The following is a 22,681-nucleotide window of genomic DNA, read 5'->3' on the forward strand; positions in this document are numbered from 1 at the left end:
CATGCTAAATTTTCTTAAATCTCTCCACTACTCAAAGAACATTATTTTCCTATACAACTGGATCTATCATTGCTCAACACCTTCCAATCCTCACTTCATGAAATAGCCAGCTGTGCCTTGGCCCAGAATGGTCTGCCCACTGTCCAGTGTTCGAGGGGCCGCCTTCAGGTTTGTCTTTGTACTTCTCCCAAACGCTCAGATGGCCTCTCTCAACGATGGTAAGTGGAGGCGGCTGCCCATACGCTCCTTCTTCGCCTGGGGGAATGACTCTCCATCTTCAGTCCCTGCCTCCGCTGCCTCTCTCATCTGTGTTACACAAGAGCCCCCAACAGTTCACTCTCCCCTTATTCATTCTCACCCATCCTCCTCAAAGCAGCCATCACACAGATCTTCTGAAAACGTAAATCAGGCCACGTCCCTCTCCCGCTTAAAAATCTCCAGGGGATTCCCATATCACTGAGAATGAATTCTAAACTCCTCCTGTTACACCTGCAGTCTCCTGGGATCTGGGCTCTCCCGACTCCCTCCGAATCTCAGCCACATGCCCTCACTCGCCACAAGGGAAGTCTTTCCACGCCCAGAACAACCTCCTCCACAAGCCCCAACAAGACCTCGGTGGGGGACCTCCCTTGACTACCCCCAGCCTGAACATCCCTCCACGGCACGCACCCCAACCCGTTCACTGTCGATACATCACAGGATCCTTTTCCACGATCTTCATAGCACTGATCATTTCATGGGTTCTCCTGTGCCTACATTTACTGACAGATTATAAATTCCACCAAAGCCAGGGCCTTTCTTGCTTACTCACCGGTATAGGCCCAGGTCCTAAAACAGTGCCTGGAACCTGATAGAGCCTCCCAAAATATTTGTTGGAAGAACAATCCTCTAACCTGAGATCAAAAGAGTTACAATCTTTCAGCGAGTTTTGCTCAAAAGATTCTTTTTCCCATTTATAAGCCCCAAGTACTAATTTCTACCTTAACATCACTTTTTCCACTGATAATGGAAATAATCGTCACCATTTGGTTTTGAAATACCACTCTATGTTAAATACCTAAGCAATCTGCATTTATTATAGGTCAACCAAAAAAGAAGTGGATATTACCTGTCTCCTATAATTGGATTGTATTTTCTGAAGAATCATGTTATTCTGGAGTTTTACCTTCTAATTTTCTTTGGTATTACATGTTTTTATTCCCTGCAAATATATAGGCAATTTTTCTCCATTTTGTTTGCAAATCAGGAAAAAAAAAATATTTAAATCTGAAGCAGACAACAGACCTTCTAGAAATGACCTGACTCCTGTGGATTAGACTATGAGGCTTCTCAACAAAGGAAGAAATGTGTTTGTTCCTAGAAAATATTTTATTGAAAGTTACCTCACCGCCAACATTGGGAACAAATCAAGAAAGGGACAGAGAAAAATGAGGTCAAATGGATATTATGGTTTCCCCACCATTGCCTCTTGTAAACCGGGTTAGCATCTGTTCACAGGTACCATGTTTGTCTCCCTCTGGCCCCTTGTATACTAATATCATCACTGTCGCTTCTGTGTGCTGCCCACATGCCAAGCACCAACCGAAGCTTTTCACATGTGTCATCTTATAGATCAGAAAACTGAAGGTGAGTAACTTGCAGAGCTGGTGGTAAAATACTGCACCTTTCACCATCACGTTATTCTTGAATTTCCTTTTAGAACGTCTATATAGATAGGTTTCAATTTGCAGAGGTCAAAACTTGAAAGCAACATAGAATTCTTATGCAAACCTTCCTGGGAAGATATAAATGTTTCAGAGATTCTTTTCTTCCCACTACAAATAAAGGACTCTGAGGCCCAAATTATACTCAATAGTAAAAACAATGACCATATTAATAACCCCTGTGTTGTTGAATTCATCATCACAAGTTAACACTCTCTCTCCCCTTGATTTCATAAACACTGCATATTAAGTCTGGACCAAATACCTACAGACATCTTTGAAAACAGTATTTCATCATCTGAACATTTGGCCATTTGAAGAAAAAGCAATAGCTTGCTCCAAATTCCTCATCCCTGTAAGTGTTTTTAAGGCTTACCAGAAACATAGCTCATGCCTGTTAGTGCCCATTCAAATGACCACCCACAAAGGCCTCTTCCGTTATGAAAGACTTTCTCAGGATCCAAAAACTCTCTAAGAAAACAGTTATTTCTTTTCATAACTCTTCTGAGTCTGCTCAAAGACAAGAAACTACAGGGAATTTGATTAGAATCACAAATAGATCTCAGAGTAATAGTACAGGAAGATAACTGAGCTGGTAATCAGTGCTTCAGCTTGGACTCCTCATCAAATAATTCTTTCATTTTCATGATTTTGTTTAATCTAGAATCCCCCTTCCCAATACATATCATAAACTTTGATTTCATGTTTGCATAAAAATGAACAGGGTATCTGTATTTGTGTTATGTCTTTATCAACTGGAATTAAGTTCCCTGTCAAATAAGGATTTTAAAGTTTTCTTAAACACTCAAGGCTCGTCATTGTTTCTACTCTAGCTACAAGAAAATCCCATGACAATTCCTTTTCAGACTACAGAAGATCTCTTTAAAAGGCTGGCTAACGGGGCGCTTGGGTGGCTCAGATCGTTAAGCGTCTGCCTTCAGCTCAGGTCATGATCCCGGGATCCTGGGATCGAGCCCCACCTCGGGCTCATGGCTCAGCGAGGAGCCTGTTTCTCTCTCTCCCTCTGCCTCTCTCCCTGCTAGTGCTTTCTCTCTCTCTGTATCTCTGTGTCTTAAATGAATAAATAAAATCTTAAAAATAAATAAATAAATAAATAAATAAATAAATAAATAAATAAATAAATGGCTGGCTAACCTCTAACTCAGACAAGAACTCACAAGCATTTTCAATAAGAGTGTCTTCTACCTATGTCCATAGGTCAGTCCCTTATCTATGTTAATCCAATCCTTCTGCCTACATTCCAGTCCTCACACTCGATATTACGAAGTGCCTCAGGGACCAAGACAGTTGGACTGTGTGATGATTAATTTTATGTGTCAACCTGGTGGGGCCGTGGGGCCCAGATATTTGGCCAAACATTATTCTAGATGGTTCTATGAAGGTGTTTCCTGGAGATTAATAGTTAAATTGGTGACTCTGAGTAGAGCAGATTATCTTCCATAATGTGGATGGGCCTCCTTCACAACTGTCCTGAAGAAAGACTGATCTCCCTTGAGCAAGCATTCTGCCAACAGATGGGCTTCAGAATCAAGTGGCAGCCCCTCCTGGGTCTTCAGCCTGCTGATCTGCTCTGGAGATTTTGGATTTACCAGGCCCCTACAATTGCATGAACCAGTTAAAATCAGCCTAATTCCCTCCCACCCGCCCCCCTCCCACAGCCACCACACACCTACGTGGTCCTTGTGGTATGGCCTTGCAGCCCCTCCCTTCCAGTGGTAGAATCGACTTCACTACTCCCTGAAATCTGGGAGGGCCTTGTGACTTTCTCTGACCAAACTAATAAGACAGAAGTAATGTTTTACAAGTTGCAAGCAAGAGGCCTCAAGAAACTTTACCGCTTCCTCTCTCTTGCTTTTCTTGGGAATCTTGTGATCACTGCTATGTGAAAAAGCATGGGCTAGCCTGCTGGATGACGAATACACTGATACAGGGCTCAGTCAGCCCCATACCCCAGCCAACAGCCAGCCATCTGCCAGATATAACAGTCAGACCATCAACTGCCGGCTGACCACAGACCAAAATGAACCTCGCCAAATCCAGCAGAAGAATCACCCAACTGATCTCAGCCCATATTTCCGACCCATATAATTACACGCTTATAAATGATTGTTGTTTTAAGCCACAAAGTTTTGGGTGGCTTGGTATCCTGCAAAAGTCTAAGTATGATGAGTATTGTTGCCTTTTATCCAGCTAAGGAATTCAAGAACAACGTACTCTGGATGAGGAATTCTGTCTTTGATATACTGTGCTTAAAGTATCAGTGGGACTGTCAAGGAGCCAGTTGGTCAAACAGTTCTGGAACTCAGGAGAGAGGTCTTGCCTGGAAACACAAATCTGAAAGACAGGCATGTCTCTCATTTCCATGCGTGGGTAGATTGCCATGGGACAGCCAGCATAGAGTGAAATGCGATCCAGGTTGGGACCCCAGGAACACCATAACTAAAGTCAGGCAAAGCAAGAGAGTCCATGAGGAAGAGGAGGAAACACAATGAAAGACAGGAAGATGCAACAGACGTCAGAGGAATTTCTCGACAAAGTCACACAGATGTCAAAAAAATTCATATATAAAGGAATAGGAGTCCCCAGCATTTGGGAATTACAAAGTCCTTGCCAGAAGACAGCTTCAGCAAAGTAGTGAAGGCTAAACCATTATTAGAGGTCACTAAAAAGTGAAGGTGAGAGAAGGCAATTTGGAAACAATGATTGTCTACAAGTCTCTTGCTGAGTGTGGCAATAGGTCCCCTGCTCTGGAACACTATCTGCCTCTTCACTCCAAGAATCTGTGAGCTACTGAGAGAAACCAACCTCACAGTCATGTGGATTTGTGTCATTAAAAGGTACAGTCCCCAACAAGAGCTGGGCCTTTCATGCGATTCAACAAAAGGTGGCAGGTAACCTCTAAAGGGAAGTGAAAGGTTAATGGAGAAATTTTTCAAGATGGGAGAGATTTGGATACATTTATTCCTAAGTGGGGTCACAAAGGCGTAACTAACGGCTCAACATCCTGGAGAGAATGGGAGGGAATGAGATTCACAAGTGCAAGGAGAGCTGGGGCTGAAGATTTGGAGATTTCCAGATATGAGACCAAAAGTTGACAGAACTTACATTGGGTAATCATGAATCCTCACCTGAGAAGGGGGCCAGTGGTGGGCAGGGGAGTTTTTGACAGTGGGCCATGTCTGGAATTGCAGATATGGGCAGGTAGTGAACTCAATGACCCAAACAAGGCTTGCTGAATGGCACAGAGGTTGGGGACAATAAAATGATAGCAGCATTCTTTAGCATGACTGGGTTTTTCCAAGAGCAAAAGTCAACAGCTTGTAAGCAGAAGCAAACAAAAACAGTTGGTTGGACTGATCCAAGACTAGGATTTTGTGGGCAGATATAGAAGGGCAAGAGATTAAGGACTTTGAGGTTTTGGCAAGAGCACGGTTAAAGTGACATATCATGGCCTCTGGGCTGGCTAAAGAAGGAGTGGGGAGAAAGTATTGTTGATGAACTGGGGAAAAGGGAGAGTAGTACAGGGACAGAGATCTTGGCAATAAATGGGTAAAGGAGCAGGAAGGCTAAGAGGCTATAGTCAGATATAATTACATCACAATTTAAGGTTCCAGAAGCAGAGCCATTCCAAAGGACGAGGCCAGGGTATGGGTGACGTGATTGGGCTGCCAAAGCATAGTGGGGGCTGAAGTGTGGCCACCCTGAAGCTGAGCCATTGGGTAGCATTCTCCACGTACAGATGCCTAAGATCATTGGGTGGTGGCAGTTGGGGTAGAGAGGAGACATGAGCCAGGTCCTGGGCCCTGAGGGGACACAGGGAAGTGAGAGAAAGGTTTTAAGATGGCCAGGAAGAAGGGTCCGATATAAGTCTATGGAAATTTCACTGGAGGCTACAGGGATCACACAGTTTCGTGGGATAGTGGCAAAGTAATGTTCTGGAAGCAACAATGACCCCAGTTCCTCTGGGCCTAAGGGGTGTAGACAAATGAATAGCTGCTGCCCCCTCCCCAAAATGCACTTTCTTAGAAAGGAATGAAATTTCAGTAAAGGCAAGATTTGGGGAAAAGGCGTTTATATGGCCGATGGACCAAGGATCCTAAAGCACTACGGGAAAAGTTGCAAGGAGGTCAACTGAGAAAGGAAGCGGGCAGAGCTAGAGAGAAATGAGAATGACCTTCCTGGTGGAACTTAATCATTATGACTCTTGTATAAGAGTTTTCATTTTCATGAATACCTCTAAGATTTGTAATGTCTAGGTCCAGACCAGACCAACAATAATGACCCATTAGTATATAGTCAACATTCCTCTTCCCTTGGAATTATTTCTAGGACGACAAGACATACTGCTCAGAGTCCAGGCTTATTCCTTGTTTTGAAGTTTAATTCAGTGAGCAGAACAAGAAAGATTTTTCTCTCTGTAGATCTCAACAGAACAGAAGGCAGTAGGTATTTGCAGAGACAGGCCCTGGAAAAAGGAGGAAAAACGCTCATCTGATAACCAGAGTTAAACTCTTGACATAAACTATTTGCTTGGGTCACCTAACCCACATTTTGTTCTAGCAGCCCAAAGAACTTGCAAAACCTGAAGACAAAAGAAGGTCATCATTGTTGTGAGTATGACCTCCTGACTGATAATGGTCATTAAACAAGGTTTATTTTGAAGTATTCAAATGGGCAAATACTGTACTATGAGGATTCATTTTATAATAGCCTCCACCTGGGACCCTGACAAGTAGTTCCTGGGAGTGTAAGTTGGTGCTTCTTTTCTGAGACACAATTAACACAAAAGTCTTAAAATGGTTATGCCCTTTAACCCGGCAGTTCTACTACTCAGTATTATCCTAAAGATATAATCACAGATATGTACCAGGTTCAGTCATAACTGGCGACAACCTAAACACCCAATATTTAGGAGATGGTTAAATAAATGGTCCTATAATCACACAACGGAATACTACAGAGCCATTAAAAGAGATACAAAGGCATTTATGAAATATGGCATGGCAGTTGGTCATGATTTATGAGCTAACATGAGGTTACAAGAATACTTATCTATGATACCAATTCAAAAATGAAATACGAAGGCCAAAAACAAAGTACAGAAGTGTATATGTTAAAATATTACCTGTGATTATCTTTAGGTATTTGCATTATGTATGGAATTGATTTTCCCCTCTTTTCTTTACTTTCTTAAGAAAAATTTCCAAAACAAAAATGTATCATATCTATAATAAGAAAAATTATTGATATGCTTTCACCAGTTTTCTGGCAGATGATACTCAAAACCAGTGCCCTAGAAAACCAAGTTTACATATATATTTTTTTAGTTAGGTAGTAAAATATAAAGGAGGAAAGTGTTCCCTATACTTGAAAATGCAGCACAAAAGAGATATCAGTCCTAATTTTGAAAGAAAAACTCCCTTATTTGCAAATACCCTTTTTGGTTGGTACTCAAAGGAACATTCCTGCCCACTCTGTGGTCTGGCCATTTTTGAATTAGGGGCTGATATCTTTAAATTCCCATAATGAGACAAAGTTTATTGCTCTAGTCAAATGATCAATAAAGATTTTAGTTAGCACCTATTTTGTGCCCAACGAATGTTTTTAACGTTGTGGGCGGTGCAAAAAATGTTATAAAAAAAAACTGTGGCATTTATAAATCGACTAAGAAAAAAATTGTAGCTATTTACATACAATGTAGGCATAAAAGAACTAATAACAACTAGCATTCCAGCAGTGCATACTATTTAGGAAGACTTAATTATGTATATTCCCAAATATATGAGGCATTTTCCCGAAATTCTCCAGAAAAGAGGGATATTCGAGTATTTCCAAAGGCTCCCATATTACAGGACATTCTCTAATTACTTTATTTAAACAACTAAGTATTGCTTGGGGAGGACTCATTAGCCTGAAATGACCTCAGTCAATGCTTGTTTGGGATGCTTTGAGAGGTCACTTGACAGAATCCATTACAGAGGAGGCCAAGAGATTTAATATAGATTTAGTCCTTGGTCCTGGAGTGAGGCCCCACAATGCAAATGTTTAATATCATTGTAAGCAAGCATTTTAAAAATAACTACTTAAGTGAGATATATAAATAAATAAATAAATAAATATAAGTATATATTTATTTAACATTTACTTTATTTCTGGGTCTGTTTTCAGTGCTACTGTAATACAAAAATGGTCTCCCTTTCCACCATAATGATAAAGACAGCACTTTACAGTTGACAAACACTCCCCAAAACATCATCATACTTGATTATCCCAGTATAGTAAAAGAATGGATATGGCCAAAACTTTGGGAAAATGAACCAGTATTTATCTTAACGCATGCAAACAAGGAATCAGCCCATTGTTCCTTAGCAACCTGTTCTTTAAGACCAGGTTAATTGGGGGAGATCATTTTGCAATTATTTCTAACGCAACTGTTACTAGCAGGATCAAAAAAAATCCACTAGCAATGGAGTCCTACTTCCTAAAATAACAAGCCTTTGATAAACATTGTAAAGATGATTCCATTCCCTTTTACAAGTTTTTTGGCTCTTTTCACAAAGCTATGTAACCCTTTTAGTTTGACATCACACAAAGAAAGAAGTAAAGGATTTCATTAGCACAGCTGCAAGGCCCAGAGTGTGTCCCCAACTTCAGATGTTATTTTACTCCCTAGGTTGGGTGACTAATTTTAACCCAGAAAAAGTTTAGTAATCTGTTAAAAGTGCAAAAAGATCCAAACTAAAATTTTACGTTTGACTTAACTCATTAAACTCTTCTCTTGACATTGTCAACAGAGAGGATTTTAAATGATGCAAAGATCTTAACTTTCCAACTGAGTTTGAAATCTTGCTTCCTTGCTTGCTTGTGACAGGGCGAACAGGGTGAAAGGCAAGTCTTCTGTCTAGATTACTCACAGGATCCAAACTCTGCCAGCTCCTTTCCTTTGCTGAGTAAGAGAGAGGGAGGGGGTTGCTGCTGGAGGGAAATTCACCCTTAGAAGTCCCTACTTATAAATTTCCAAAGTTGACATGTAAGTCAGGACAGACCTCAGCCCCTCACCTGTTCTTTCTATATACATTCTTTATTGTTCTTTCCTGACACTTCACACAGTTTAAAGGGGATGAGGATGGATGGATGGATGGATAGATGGATGGATGAACAGAGAGACAGTAGGCGATGGACAGACTGATGATACATGTATATATTTGGATATACATACAAAAGAATTTTAAAATATATATATATTGTGTATATATATATATATATATATATATATATATATATACACATCATATATGTCATGTGATCTAAGTCTCTCCTACCAAATTAAAGCTCCTTGAGGACAGGGACAAACACATTGTAGGCACAAAATAAATCTTGAATGAAAACGAATCAATTTTTTAAAAATGATCAACCCGTCACAACTACTCCTTGACAAATTCCTCCTATGTTTTCCTTCTGCCAGAAATGCCCCATTCCCAACCTTCTACTCCTCTGCCCAAATTCTCTCCATTTTTCTGAGCCCAAATCAAATGCCTCTACCTTCTTAAACCTTCTGTGATTCTTCCAGTCAAAAGTAAAAAGTAAACTCCCCCTCATCCTAATGACCATAGCACTATTCTCCACTCTTTTCTTTTTAATTAATTAATTTATTTATTTATTTTAGAGAGAGAGATTGGGGAGGGGAGGGGAGAGGGAGAGAGAATCCCAAGGAGGAATTCCGACGCAGCGCTCGATCTCAGCGCCCTGAGATCATGACCTGAGCGGAAGCCAAGAGCCAGACGCTTAAGTGACTGTGCCGCCCAGGCGCCCCACTATTCTCTGCTCCTTTCTTAAAGCACTACCCATTGTCTAAGCTTCTCGGCATAAAGATGGTGCACTGCCTGTAACCCACAGCCATGCCTAAGGAAATGTGTTTTATCCCGCTTTGATTCACCTCGGTCATCCATTTGTTCATCCACCCAAAGGCAGCCCAGCATGGTGGTTAAAACAGGGGCGCGGAAGCCAGACACAACGGATACAATTCCTGGTCGTACCACTTCCTAGCTTTGTGCTCTCTGCGCCTCAGCTGCCTCAATGGTAAGAGATCATATGTAATCCTAGTAAGAGTACCCACCTCACAGGGTTATTCTGATGACAAAATGAGTCAGTCCACATCAAGCACCTTATGAGGTTTCTGCAAGGTTATAGTAGTGTTCAATACATGGGTTCTATTATACCTGAGTCCATATAATGTATTAAGAATCTACTGTGTGCCAGGCACTCCACCAGGCTGCCAATCAGTCTGTACTCTATAAATATTTGAGGACTGACTGATAAGACCTAACACTGACTCAACTCTGCATTAGTCAATCGCATCACTGAATTTTTGCTAGCATTCGAGGAGATGGATATGATGATTCCCACTTTCATGCAGGAGCAAATGGAGTCCCTTCTGCTCTGAGCTGCACAAGCACGTATCTGGCGGGTAAAAAGTCTCCGTAGTGTTCACCTCACAAGCCCTCCAACTTCTAGAGATTTTTTTTTTCCATCCCCTCCTGCAGCTCCCTCGACTTCACACGATGCATCTATTTTAGCATCTGTTCAGCCTGACTCCTGTCATTAGATACATTCTCGTGTGTTTATAATGCACCACTGATTTGTTTCAGACTGAATCGTGGGATCTAAAAATAAAGTGATGTGGAACATATTTCTTTGCATATTAACTTTAAAGAAATAGATTAATCTTAGAAATAATAAAAAATGAATGATCCACTCAGCTTGTCGCAGTTACCAAAAAAAAAATTAAAAGTAAAATCAAAAACCCTCAGATTCCCACTTTAACTCCTTTCTCCTTTCTGAATTTATTAACTGAAGTATACACTTCATAATTTTTTCATTTTAAAAATTAAGAGGTCTAGTGAGCCAGTGGTAAACCAATCATGCTCTTCCCTGGAGATGCTTAAATGAAGGCAGGATTCATTTATTCTCTGAGTCAAATTCCCGTTTCCAAAAAAATGACACGGCAGACTTGCCCTCATCATCCCTGAGATGGAACAAAGAACAATAAATAAGGTGACACATATAATGGTATAAAATTGTTTTCTGAACTCTCGGCCATTTAGCCAACCCATCTGTTCTGTCTGTCTACTACAGGGTAGGCACGAGGGTAGGCATCCAGAGCCAAGGCAGGCGCAGTGCCTTCCCGCAAGGAGCTTCCTGGGTGGCGTGGAGCTTACACACGGACCAGGACAACACACAGCAGAAAAGGTAGAAGAAGGAGCACTGGCAGTGGAAAGAGAAAGTAATTCTTGCCGAAGTTAAAATAGGACTGTGTCTATTTGATAAATCATTTCAGATGTGTCCCCCTTCAACGTGCATGCACACATACACCCACATAAACTAGTTGCTTCTTTTCTTTCTTTGAAACCTGAAAAACACTGTCAATCATCAGCCCTTGGGTGTTTATCTTAAGCCATCAACGAGGCTTAATGACATCGTTTTATTTGCTTGCATGTGTTCCTCTATTACTAAGAAGGGGTTGCATATGCAAATATATATACATTCTGGTTGTAGCACTAAATAATGAAGAAACCTGCAGTTTATAAAATGCAGTCATTCCACGCCACATTTCATTTTGGAAGAGGGAGGGCTACAGTCGACTGTGAACAATTACCAAATTGTCAATGGAATTCAATAAATGTTGTTTAAAAAAACTAATTATTTGTTACAATAACCAGCTACTATTGCCACTTTGTATTTGGAGGTTTGTAAACTACTTCCATTTGAAATGTAATTGATTCCATTTTTATCATTTGTTCAAGTTTATGTGGTTGTTCTCATCCTAAGAGATGATAACATCTATTTTCAGCAAATTATACATTATAATTCCTCATTCAAAAGCCGTAACAGAAAACAAAATGCTAATTCATGCTGTAAACGAAACTACAGAATCATAATCACTCATTGTTAACATTAGGGACTAAACTGCTACTGGAAATAATAAATTAGAGCAAAATGTGGTAGGGGTTCTTGGTGAGAGTTTTCTCTCTTTTTCTTTGTGATGCTTCTTCCTGTTTTGTTTTGTTGTTATACAACTAACACACTTTCTAATATGCTTTCACTCAAGAGATTACATGGATATTTTGTATTCTCCCAGATATAAGCCAAACGTTCACTTTTGCCCCTTAGCTATTACCTGAAGTTCTATATTTCAAATCTACAAGAAGATGTGCTCACCAAGCAATCAGAAGTGCACGCAAAAGAGGAAACGCATATTAGAACTGCACACCTGCTTTTCTACATTTCATTAAGCTTCCAAACCTACGCTTCCCTTTAGATAAGCGATCACCAGCCCCACCCTCCCACCCCCACTCCCCCCTCCAAGCCTCTCCTGTATGAGGATCCCTCCGCAACACTCCTTCCCCCATGGCAAGCTTCCCCTCTGCATCAGGGACTATGCGAAATTTAAAAACAAACAGAAATCCAGGAACTGTAACAAATCAGGTCAATTCTTATTAAGGAAAAAAGTAAGGGGAGGGGTCTCTGTTACCATACTCCAGACACTCTGCTTTCCTTAAATAGCTATGCTCAAGTGAAAAGACAGTAGCATCACCCAATGGCATTTCTCCTTTCCTTAAGCACACACACACACACACACACACACACACACACACACACACACAATCCCAAAGAAAATATTTAAATGTAATTATTATATCAAAAATGTGAATTCTTTGAACGGACCAAAAAGTCACACTGCCTTCTAGAGTAAATCACTTTTCTGCTGCCCTTTTATTTAATGCCGTCTGCTGTCCACATTTACCTCTTCACTGGCAAAGTGTGATCATTGATTTCCTATGGTCTCTCTGGAAGGAAGTTCTGCTTCCTTGATGATGACTACAAAGGGTAGGTGACCCCATTCTCATTCCAATGCAAACCCTGCACTTTTACATTTCCGCTAGGGGCACAGGAATGTGAAAACAGCAAGAAACTCTGCCCTCTTCCTTAGAGACTGTCTTGCTGTAACTACTGACATTTAATGTTTTCCCTCCCCTTTCCACGACTATATTTTGGAAGATCACAATATCAGGGATGAACCACTACGAGGCATTAGTTCATGATGGCCATCAATGTTAGATGTGTGATTCAATGCAAAAGACACCTGTTATAACACGGCCATGCTGAAAAAGGTAAGTTTGGGACTAAATGGCAAACATAACTATATACAGGGCAAACCCAACATGATGTGGGTTTGCTCACAAAAGGAGAGTAAGTTTATGCCAGAAAATATATATATTTTATACACATACATACACATATATGATAGGGTTTTGATGCATCTGAGTGATTATTTATAAAATCATTCTATTCATGAATCTTAAAAATTACTTTTCTTCTGTAGAGGAGTATTTTACTGATACTCACATATATTTGTAATGGGCCCTCCACCTAAGTCAGAATTATTTGAGGTTGGGAGCTAGCAATCTAAAGACCCTGTCTATCTCTAAAACTGGATCGACCATTCATTCAAACCAAAAAAAAAAAAAAATGGTAAACTCAAACATTTAGTCCATCACCAAGAAAAAATAAGAACATCAGGTAGTTATGGTTGATTTTGCCAAAACAGAAGACTTCACCTCTTTTACCAAAGAGAATTTTCTCTGGTTATATAAATAACCAGGGGGAAAAAATGGGCAAACGAAGGAGATCTTCACTATTTCATGAAACTGGCAAATGAAAGGACACCATCACAAACTTGCTGGAAATGCAGATGTGGCCACGTGATGTTTTTACACTGCACTGGAGAGGAAGTAGTATTGAGAGTAAGAATTAGCTGGCACTCTGGGCTCTGAAACCAGACTTGCCTGGGGGATATCCCAGTTTTGCCCCTCCATAGCACTGATAGCTTAGACAAAATATTTAATTCTCTGTGCCTTAATTCCTTCATTTGTAAAATGGGAATAATAATAAAAGTACTTAATTCATATATTGTCTTGGAGATTAAATGAGTCAAATACATGTAAAGTGTTTGGAACAGCATTAGTTAATAGTAGCTCTCATCACTGCTGCTTTGTTCCCAAGTTTTAGGTTAATAGAATTTTACAAAGAAAAGCAAACAATATTTCCAAGCTGGTGCCTTAGGAAAGCTAGCCTTATTGGAAGGCCCACAAGGAACCCACAATATTACAAGTCTCTTTTGCTTTTCTAGCTACCTGGGAGAAACCCAATGTTGGAAAAACTGGGGTCAGGTGAGCTAGATTTATAAGTAGATTTCTAAAAAGTATTTAAGGTAAATATATAGAAATGCACCTAAAAACGATTTTGCAGTTCATCTGTACATCTTCCAGAAAATAAAAATGTTTAAAATATATAGAAATCCAGTTTATATTTTCTTGAACTTTAAGATATTGCTTTTCTAACAACCTTGTAAATGCAGGACATTCCCAAGTCTTGGCTCATCTCTGTGAATCCAAACATTGTTACTACTTTAAGAATTATGAAATACCCAGAGAAGAGGAAAAAAAATATTGAGTTCTTTATAGTACTTGGACTGGATGGAGAAGAAGTGTTCCTCAGTGGGCTGCTTTCTGCTTTGGCTATCCATATTCATGGAAGTGGTGCCAAGCCCCCCCCTCCCAAAAGGCAATCAGAGGAAGCTTTCGACAACTTACCTACATCCATTAATGATTCCGCATTGAAACTTCTATGCTGCTTGAAAAGATAGTGAGTACAAAGAATTACAGGTACTGGCTAACAAAAGTCCAGGGCTGAATTCAAGATGGTCACTGCCTACTCTAGAAAGATAGTGTGTGTCCATATAAGGATGCCATTTTATATTTCTAGTCTGGAAAACGTGAGGGTGTGGCAGGGGTTGGCGGGGAGCTGTAGGGAAGAAAAGTAAAAGAGCAGAGTCGAGCCTGGTGGTAATCTCTTTTTAACAAACTCAGGTTAAGCCATCCAGTAACCAAAGACCTGGTCAATCAGGTGAGTAAAGTCAGATGTCTGGCCTCATGGACATCCAAGCAGTCAGTTAATGGCTCCATTTTTCACTTTCAATTGATTGATTCAATATCATACAGACCTGGCCTGCTTCGATGTGGGCTTCCACAGTGACAACTAAATAAGGTGACCCAGGTCCAAACCAGCAAGCAGTAATACCGCTCCACAGTCAGCGTCGTGATGGAGACAGAAAAGCTCAAACATCTACAGGAGAGACTCGCAGGTTGAAAAGCACAACATAAAAAGATAATGTTGGGTTTTGGAAGCTTATACTACTGCCATCCCTAGGCGTGAAACTGTAAATTAAAGAATGGTCTGCTCTCTGCTGCAGGGAGCCAAATCAGAGACATTTCACATACACACTTTAATTGGGGGTTTCATTCTAATTGAAGAAATAAATTCCACCAAAGCAGATGCTTCCCACACACACACACACACACACACACACACACACTCGCACTATGGTATGTTTTGCACTTTGGCAAGTGGGTACAAAATATCTGCAACATGGTCTATTCGGATATAAGATGGAATTTCCCAGTTTTTAAATGGTAACAGATGCAGTTTCGGCTCTGATACACATTGGGCTCTCTCCAAAAAAAATCACCCCAATTCCCCCTCCCCAGCCTTGGTGATAAAATGTCACAGAAAAAAAAACTAAAAAACCTTCCAGTTGATGATGATTCGTGGCTGGGTTTTGGGGGTTTGGTAATGAATAAATGCCCCCAGTTGTTTCCAAATTTCTAGATTTCTATACAAAGAACCCCCAACCTCATTATTTTTTGCACTTGCTTGTTTATAACCAGAGGTGTCATAATCATGTTTCTTGTGAAAATGAAAGCAAATCAAATGCCTTGTGATTCCAGGAAAAGAGGTTCTTAGGGAGACATGCCTGCCTGCTATTGATGTTGTAAAAAGGCTCCTTTTACATGGTATTAGATGTTGAGAGCACATCATATTGATCTAGAAATAAAAAGCTTGATTTTTTTTTTTAGTACAGTCAACCCTTACCTTCATAAGCACTTTATAACACTGGGAAGATGGTTTTATTTTTAATTGAGGTAGAGTAAACAAATTATATTTGAAGAGCATTGCTATTTTTAGGGAATGGAGGATTTGTAAGCTTTTTGGCAGCAATTCAGGTAAAAATCATGAATAAGTCTCACTCTTTTCAAATTTGGCCCAGGCCTTCCCATAGCAGCCCTGCCTGAGTCCAAGATGAGATTTAGTGTTGCCTTTGTTTTATCCTTTTTCAACGAAGGAACAGTTGGGAGCAGGTTTCTTAGTCCTGTGCGCAGCCTTAACCGCTTAAAACGTGAATTGCAGAGCACTAGGAACCTAGGTCCTTATGCACATAATCCCTGAAAATGGTGAGCTGTGTTGGAGACCGCAAATCCTGGCAAGGCGCACTGCCTGGCTGCGTTCGCCACCAAAGATTAAAGCTTCCGTAGCACTTGAGGGCACCTTAGTCTAATGATGTACATCGCTCATTTGTTTCTGTACTTCATCGTAAAGTTCATGCCGCACCACTGGAAGGAGAGATCAGTATTTCAAATAATCTCCCTTTCCCCACCATACAATTCCACCGCACTAAGAGTAGCGCGCCACCCAATACCAGCCTGCAAGCTGATCATCCTCCACAGAGCTGCGCCAGCTGCTTAATCAGAAATTCTTTCCGATTTTCTTAGCAACACGAGTCTCCCTTTCTAGAAGAAAGATCTTGCCTTTTGGGAAAATGCTTTTCCAAATCAAGTTAAACTAACTTTACCCGAGGAAACTGATAGTTTTCCTCTTTTTTAAAATGCTTCCCCCCCGCCCCGCCACCTTCTCTGGCTCTCGGCTTCCTTTACTCCAACCCTGCCCATCTCCCCTCCCTCTCTGTTTCCAAGGAGTTTGCACGTGATTGCCAGTCTTGCAAATTCGGGCCGCGGCCCTTCGCTTTTAAACGCTCTCCAACGACTTGTTTCCTATCTCATTAAAGATGTTGCCAAAGCTCCCACCGCTGTAAAGCTGTATCACTGCGAGCTTCTTTCTACCCCTTCTCTCTCTTTTCGGAGGAAAACGCAGGGCCCGAGTTTCGCGGCCTCGAAATACAGGTCGGAGGTACGCGCCTGGAAACTTATCCCAACGCATCTGACTCCCGGACTGGGGGCGCGGCGCTGCCGAGGAATCGCGAGTCCCGAATCCCCGCCAGGCTGGCTCTGGGGGTGCGGGTCAAGCCTTTCCTACTCGTCTTGGTCCTTAAAGGCGAGCTGGGGTTGGTTTCTGACTCATCGACAATCACAGGCGCGCGCGCGCACACACACAGACACACACACACACACACTCTCTCTCTCTCTCTGCCTCTCTCTCTCTCACACACACACACACACACTCACACGCACACAGGCGCGCGGACGCCCGCTCCTGGAGAGCTAGAGTTGGCCGAGCCGGAGGAATCGTTGGCCCTCGGCTACCCGGAGCCGGCGCGGGGAGGCATGCAGAGCACCGGGGGCCGCAAGACGGGGCAGGATGGCCTGAAGAAAGCCCCCTGCACCGGCCACGGGCATCCAGGGCACCCCCCCTACACCCCACCGAGTCCCCTAACTCCAGCGCCAGCCCGACCACCCCGGCAGTTCTTCAAGTTTCTACTCACAGCGGGGCCTCCCCTTTCCCGGCTGCCTCGCCCCAAACCCTCACTTCACGCGCCTGGGCTGCCCTCTCGCCCCGCCCGCAGCTCTGCGCCGGGTGCGCTTCCCGGGGGCCGCCCAGACGCCCCCACCCGCGGCGGCGGCCCCGCGGTCTGGCCCGAGCTCGCCGCCGCCTCCCGCTGCTGCTTGCCGCGGCGGCAGGAGCTTCTCCAAGGCTCCCCGGTCGCCCTTATGTATTATTCACCCGGATGGCCGCGGCGCTTTCCCGGGAGCCCTCACCGAGACGCCAGGGCTTCGCCCGGCAACTACTAGTTTGGGGATTTCCGTTTCTTAGAAACTGGGGGTGATGCGGGGGCGGCAGAGCGCATTTTTCGGTTGTTTTGCTTTGGGGGGGTTGGCTCTTCAGCCTGGAGCTCACAGGAGCGCGCTGCGCCCCGGGCCCGGGAGGGAGCGCGCCAGAGCCGGCGAGTGCGGCGGGCAGCCCCGCGAGCGGCCGACGCTGGCGGGCAGGCTGGGGGAAAGAGACGCCGCGGCGGCCGGGTGAGCCGGGCCGAACAGAGCTCTTTTCCTCGACACCCCCAAGCCCCCGCCGCCCGGCTCCCCCCGCGGCGCGCGCTCGGCGTGGCCCGGGAATCCCCCGCGCCCCGGAGACCCGACCGCCCACCGAGTTGCTGCTGCCTTTCCCCATTGCTCCTTCACCTTTCCTCAGGCCCCAACTTTCCCCAGCCTGGACATGCGCGTGTACGTACACACGCGCGCGCGCGCGCGCGCGCACACACACACACACACACACACACACACACACACACACACCTCCCCTCCCTCGACTCCAGCTCCACTTCCCTGTGTAGTTTGGAGATGACAGATGCCTGTAGACTTTCACCAAACAAGCGGTGGGGGCAGCAGACTACAACAGTTATTTAATTAAAAGGCATTTTTCCTCTCTCTCTCTTTCTCGCTCTGGCTCCCAGAATAGCTTTTGCACCCCTAGACCCTGAGCACACTCCTGTCTCTCCAGGTTACCCGTGGCCGGCTAACACCCGTCTCCTTCCACGCCCCCCCTTCCGGCGTCTACCTCCAGCTTCCCCAGCCCCTCCACCCCGGAGTCACACGGACATGCACACCTACAGGCCGGCGGCGAGGAGCGTCGAGGGCACGATGCAGCCGGACTGCATTGCACAGTCATCAAAGTTAAGTGTGTGTGTTTGTGGGGTGCTTGTGAGCGCCAGGGGAAGCGCCGGGTCACGGGCGCCGGAGCATCCACTCTGCCCCCCCCGCACCCCGCCTCCGCGGGGTCAGGGGACGCCTCCACTTGAGATTGCAGCCATTTTAGGGAAAGAGGTGGCTCCGGGCCCGGGGGCGGGGGGGTAGTGGAAGGGGAACAGCACGTCGCGGAGGACTCACAGCTCCGCAGCCCCTCGGCGCAACTGGAGGGCGGGCAGGCGCCGGGCGCACAGGGGCGCGGCGCCCGCGGCGACTTGGGGAAGGTTGCGCTCGAGTTCGCCGGTTTTGCCAGGAGTTGTTCGGGGTAACGTGCCGGCTCCTGCCTCTTTCTCGGGTTCCCGCTGGGTTGGGAGGTGGTGGGTGGGGGGGAGACAGATTGAGCACGGGAGGGACGCGACCGCCCCTGGAGACTGGAGAGCTAGAGGTGGGGACGGGGGGCACCTCTTCTCGCCGGTTGGCACTGACCCAGACAGTGCGACCCACTTGGCCCCCCGGCCTCCCCACCCCCTCCCAAACCTCTGCCTCCCCGCCGAGTGCCAAGTGAGCGCGCGGCAGGGGGCACAGGGCGCGACGCCGCCGGGCCCCGAGCCACCCCTTACCTGGTTGGAAGGGGTTTCCCAGGAGGAGCCGTAGTTGTAAAAGAAGGAAGAGAAGAAGGTGTCTTCCGACAGCCCGCAGCCCGCCATGCTCTGGATGCAAATAAAATGAGGAAAGGAAAAAAAAAAAAAAAAAGCACACACACAAAAGCAACCAAAAATTTTCAAAATCAAATTAAACCAATAAGCGAAGAAGAAATTCTCTCGCAAATAAAGAAAAGGAGGGGGAAGGGAACGGCAGAGGGAACGCAAACTCTCGGCGGTGCTCGCTCTCGGGGTGAGGAGGGATGCTCGGGCTGCCGCCGCCGCCGCCGCCGCCGTCGCCGCCGCCGCCGCCGCCGCCGCCGCCTGCTCAAGACGGTACCTACAGAGGTTCGTCCTGACTTGGGCAGCCGCCGCCGCCGCCTGTGCCGGCTGCGTGTGTGCGCGCGTGTGTGTGTGCGTGTGCGTGTGTGTGGTGTGTGCGCGCAGAGCGAGAGACCGCAGGGGAAGCGAGAGGGCGAGAGAATGAGCCAGCCGGGATGGAGGGCGCAGAGGCAGAGCGGGCGGGCGGGCGTGTGCGCGCGGGGGTGCGTGCGTGTGTGTGTGCGCGCGTGTGGCTGGGTGTGCGTCTGTTTGGGGAGCTCACCGGAGAGCCGGGGCCGTCACGTGGGCGCGCTGACTCCGCCGGCTGCCGGGGACAGCCTGTACTACAGCCCCGGCCACTAAATCAGCCCGCGCCGCCAGACCTTTGCAGCCCACCCTCCCCCCGCCTCCCCGCCATGGCCGGCCGTGCGCGCCCCGGGACGGCAGGGGGCGCGGGTGCGGCCGGGGGCAGGTGGGCGCGAGGGGAGGGGGACGGGAGGATGCCCGCGGAGACGCACATGTCCCTCGCTACGCCCCGCACCCTCCCGGCAAGCCTTCCTCCCGCCCTCTTTGAAGATTTTTTTTTTTTAATTCCTAAAATTGCTTTCCCGTGCAGAGACCCCTCTTCCAGCCACAGGGAAATTATTTTCACACAGTTGCTGTGTCTCGATTCCCGGTGCCCCTCGCCTCCTGCGTGCGCACACGCAGACACACACACACACACACACACACACACACCCGTGGCCGCCTCCTCCCATCCCAAATGCAAACCCACTTCCTTTCGCCGGTTGCTGTAGTTAAGCTAAGTCAATGCTACATCAAACTAGGCTAGGCTAGGCTGAGAAAACTGGAAAGTGGATTTAGGGGACAATACTGCCCCAGCAGGAAGAAAGGCTCCAGCTTGGCATTCTGTTGATTTAACAGTTTAAAACGAAAAGGGATTTTGTAGCTTCTGCACCTAAAACTCAGGCCCCTTGAGTTGCAATTCTTTAAATGCAGCTCTTCTCTTAAGCCTGTTGTATGGTCTAAAAATATAAACAGATATAATCTCCCCCCCACCTCAAAATGGTATTTTAGGACTAAACCTTTTTCTCAATTTTAATAAGAAAGTAGCCAAAAGTTTTTTTTAGTGCAAAAAGCCCTTCCTTACCTGCTCCCCCCGAACTCTTTACACAGATCTTTCTAGTGAGTGAAATTCAAATAAAAATGGGCAAATCGGTGTAAGATGCTCTTACAAGTATTTCAACACAGGAAAACTTGAAACAAACCTGTTACAGGCAATTTATATTGTCTTCTTTCTGAATTCTTTTTCCAAATGCTGCCCATTTTTATTCAAACCAATTGTATTTTTCTAAGACTTCACACTTCGTCCTGCAAATTCCCCGCTTGAGGTCGAAATCCTCTGTGAAATAAACATTTCCACAGCAACCCAGTGATGTCACAAACATCGGCTCATGATTTCAGAGGGGAAATAAAGCAGGAGAAAGGATCTCTCTAGAAAGACAGTTTCTGTCTTCTTGCAAACAGCATCACTCCCAAATAGAGATTCAGAAAACATTAGATTTCTGGCTAAATACTTGCTTTTGTTTTTGTTTTCTGAGATTGACTTATTTTTCAAAGCTCTGTCAACCAATCTTTAAAAAAAAAAATAGGTCATCATCCTCTTTTCTGGGTTCATGAACAATGGTGTTTCAAATCAGTGGTCCTAACCACACCGGCCACTACAGATTTTAATGACGGGGAAAGGATTTCTTTTTTCTAAAAAAATGATGTCAAAAAGAACATTGAGAGATGACATTTAAGGTACTAACTTCAGACCCAAATAATGCTGACTGACCTCGCTTCAAAAATACAATAATTTTTAAGAAGTATTAGACCCACAGAAATTCTATTCCATTATCAAAATTAGTGCTGATCTCACCACTATTGAATAGAGGGGCTTCACCTCCATCATTCCTTCCATTGTTTCCTTTGTCTCCAGGCTTGGGGAAAGAGGGAAGCATTCTTCATGCTGTCCCCCCTTTTAATCCTCCTGCAGTCTCACTCCTATAAAATATTAAACGTAAAAGACTGGAAAATATGAGATGAGGACCAATGCCTGGGGTTTCTTAGCTTTCCTGTCTAAATCAAGTTCTGTGGATAATATTTCTACTATAGAAATATAGAATATTGCTTCTATAGAAATCTAGTCTGTAATCTAGGGGCACCTGGGTGGCTCAGTCAGTTAAGCATCTGCCTTCAGCTCAGGTCATAATCCTGGGGTCCTGGGCTCCCTTCCCTGCTCAGTGGGGAGTCTGCTTCTCCCCCTGCCCCTGACTTGTTCTCTCTCTCTTTCGCTCTCTCTCTTGCTCTCAAATGAATAAATAAAATTCTTTAAAAAAAAAAAAAGAAAGAAAGAAACCTAGTCTGTAATCTAGTCTCATTCACAGTTGACCTTTGAACAATGCATGGGTTGGGGCAGACCCCCCACACAGTCGAAGATCTGGCTCTAACTTTGACTCCCCAAAAACTTAACTACGAATAGCTTACTGTTGACTCTCAAAGCCTTACTGACAACATAAATAGCTGATTAACACACATTTTGCATATGTATTTTATACTGTATCCTTACAAGGAAGTAAGCTAGAGAAAAGAAAACGTTAAAATGTTATTAAGAAAAGCATAAGGAAGGGAAAATAGATTCACAATACTGCGCTGTATTTATTTTTTTAAAACATACATATAAGGGGACCCATGCAGTTTGAACCCGTGTTATGCAAGGGTCGAGTGTATATTTTAGTCCAAACGTACATTCTGCGCCTGTGGTTGCTTATTGCTTCCCTGGTTTCAGCTTGGGTCCCACCTCCACCCCAGCAGAGGAAGTTAATTCTGTCTCTGTGATCCCCTTTCCTAGTTGTTGAATGAATGGATTCACAACAATCCTAAAAGAATCCGGACACTTTATCCCCATTTCACAGATGTGGAAACAGGCTCAGAGATGCTAAGGAACCTGCCCAAGGTCACCCAGCTACAAAGTAGTAGGAATTGAACCCAAACTTTGAGACCCCCCCCAACCTCTCCCATCCAGCTCTAACGGAGCCCATCATTGTACCGCTCTTCTATGACTTCTATGACATACCCCTCCCAAGAAGAGAGGGCGTGGTTCCCCCCTAACTGCCCCCATTGGTGATAAGTGTTCATT

At 44.6% G+C, this 22,681-nt stretch overlaps 1 protein-coding gene across 3 annotated transcripts in view; it reads right to left on the reverse strand.

The window, feature by feature from the left end:
• PPARGC1A (PPARG coactivator 1 alpha) overlaps nucleotides 1-19,717 on the reverse strand; it is a 634,502-nt gene extending 614,785 nt beyond the window's left edge. Inside the window, exon 1 of one of the 3 annotated variants that reach the window (XM_073891485.1) lies at nucleotides 19,159-19,717. The gene's annotated coding sequence lies outside the window, so the exon portion shown is untranslated. The remainder of the gene's footprint in view (nucleotides 1-19,158) is intronic. The other 2 variants (XM_073891486.1, XM_073891488.1) reach the window with 2 other exon arrangements.
• Between the last annotated feature and the right edge of the window lie 2,964 nt (nucleotides 19,718-22,681).

Source organism: Callorhinus ursinus, unplaced genomic scaffold, assembly GCF_003265705.2.
Source record: "Callorhinus ursinus isolate GAN/ISIS: 27379988/994484 unplaced genomic scaffold, GSC_fseal_2.0 scaffold4, whole genome shotgun sequence".
NCBI classification, from domain to species: Eukaryota; Metazoa; Chordata; class Mammalia; order Carnivora; family Otariidae; genus Callorhinus; species Callorhinus ursinus.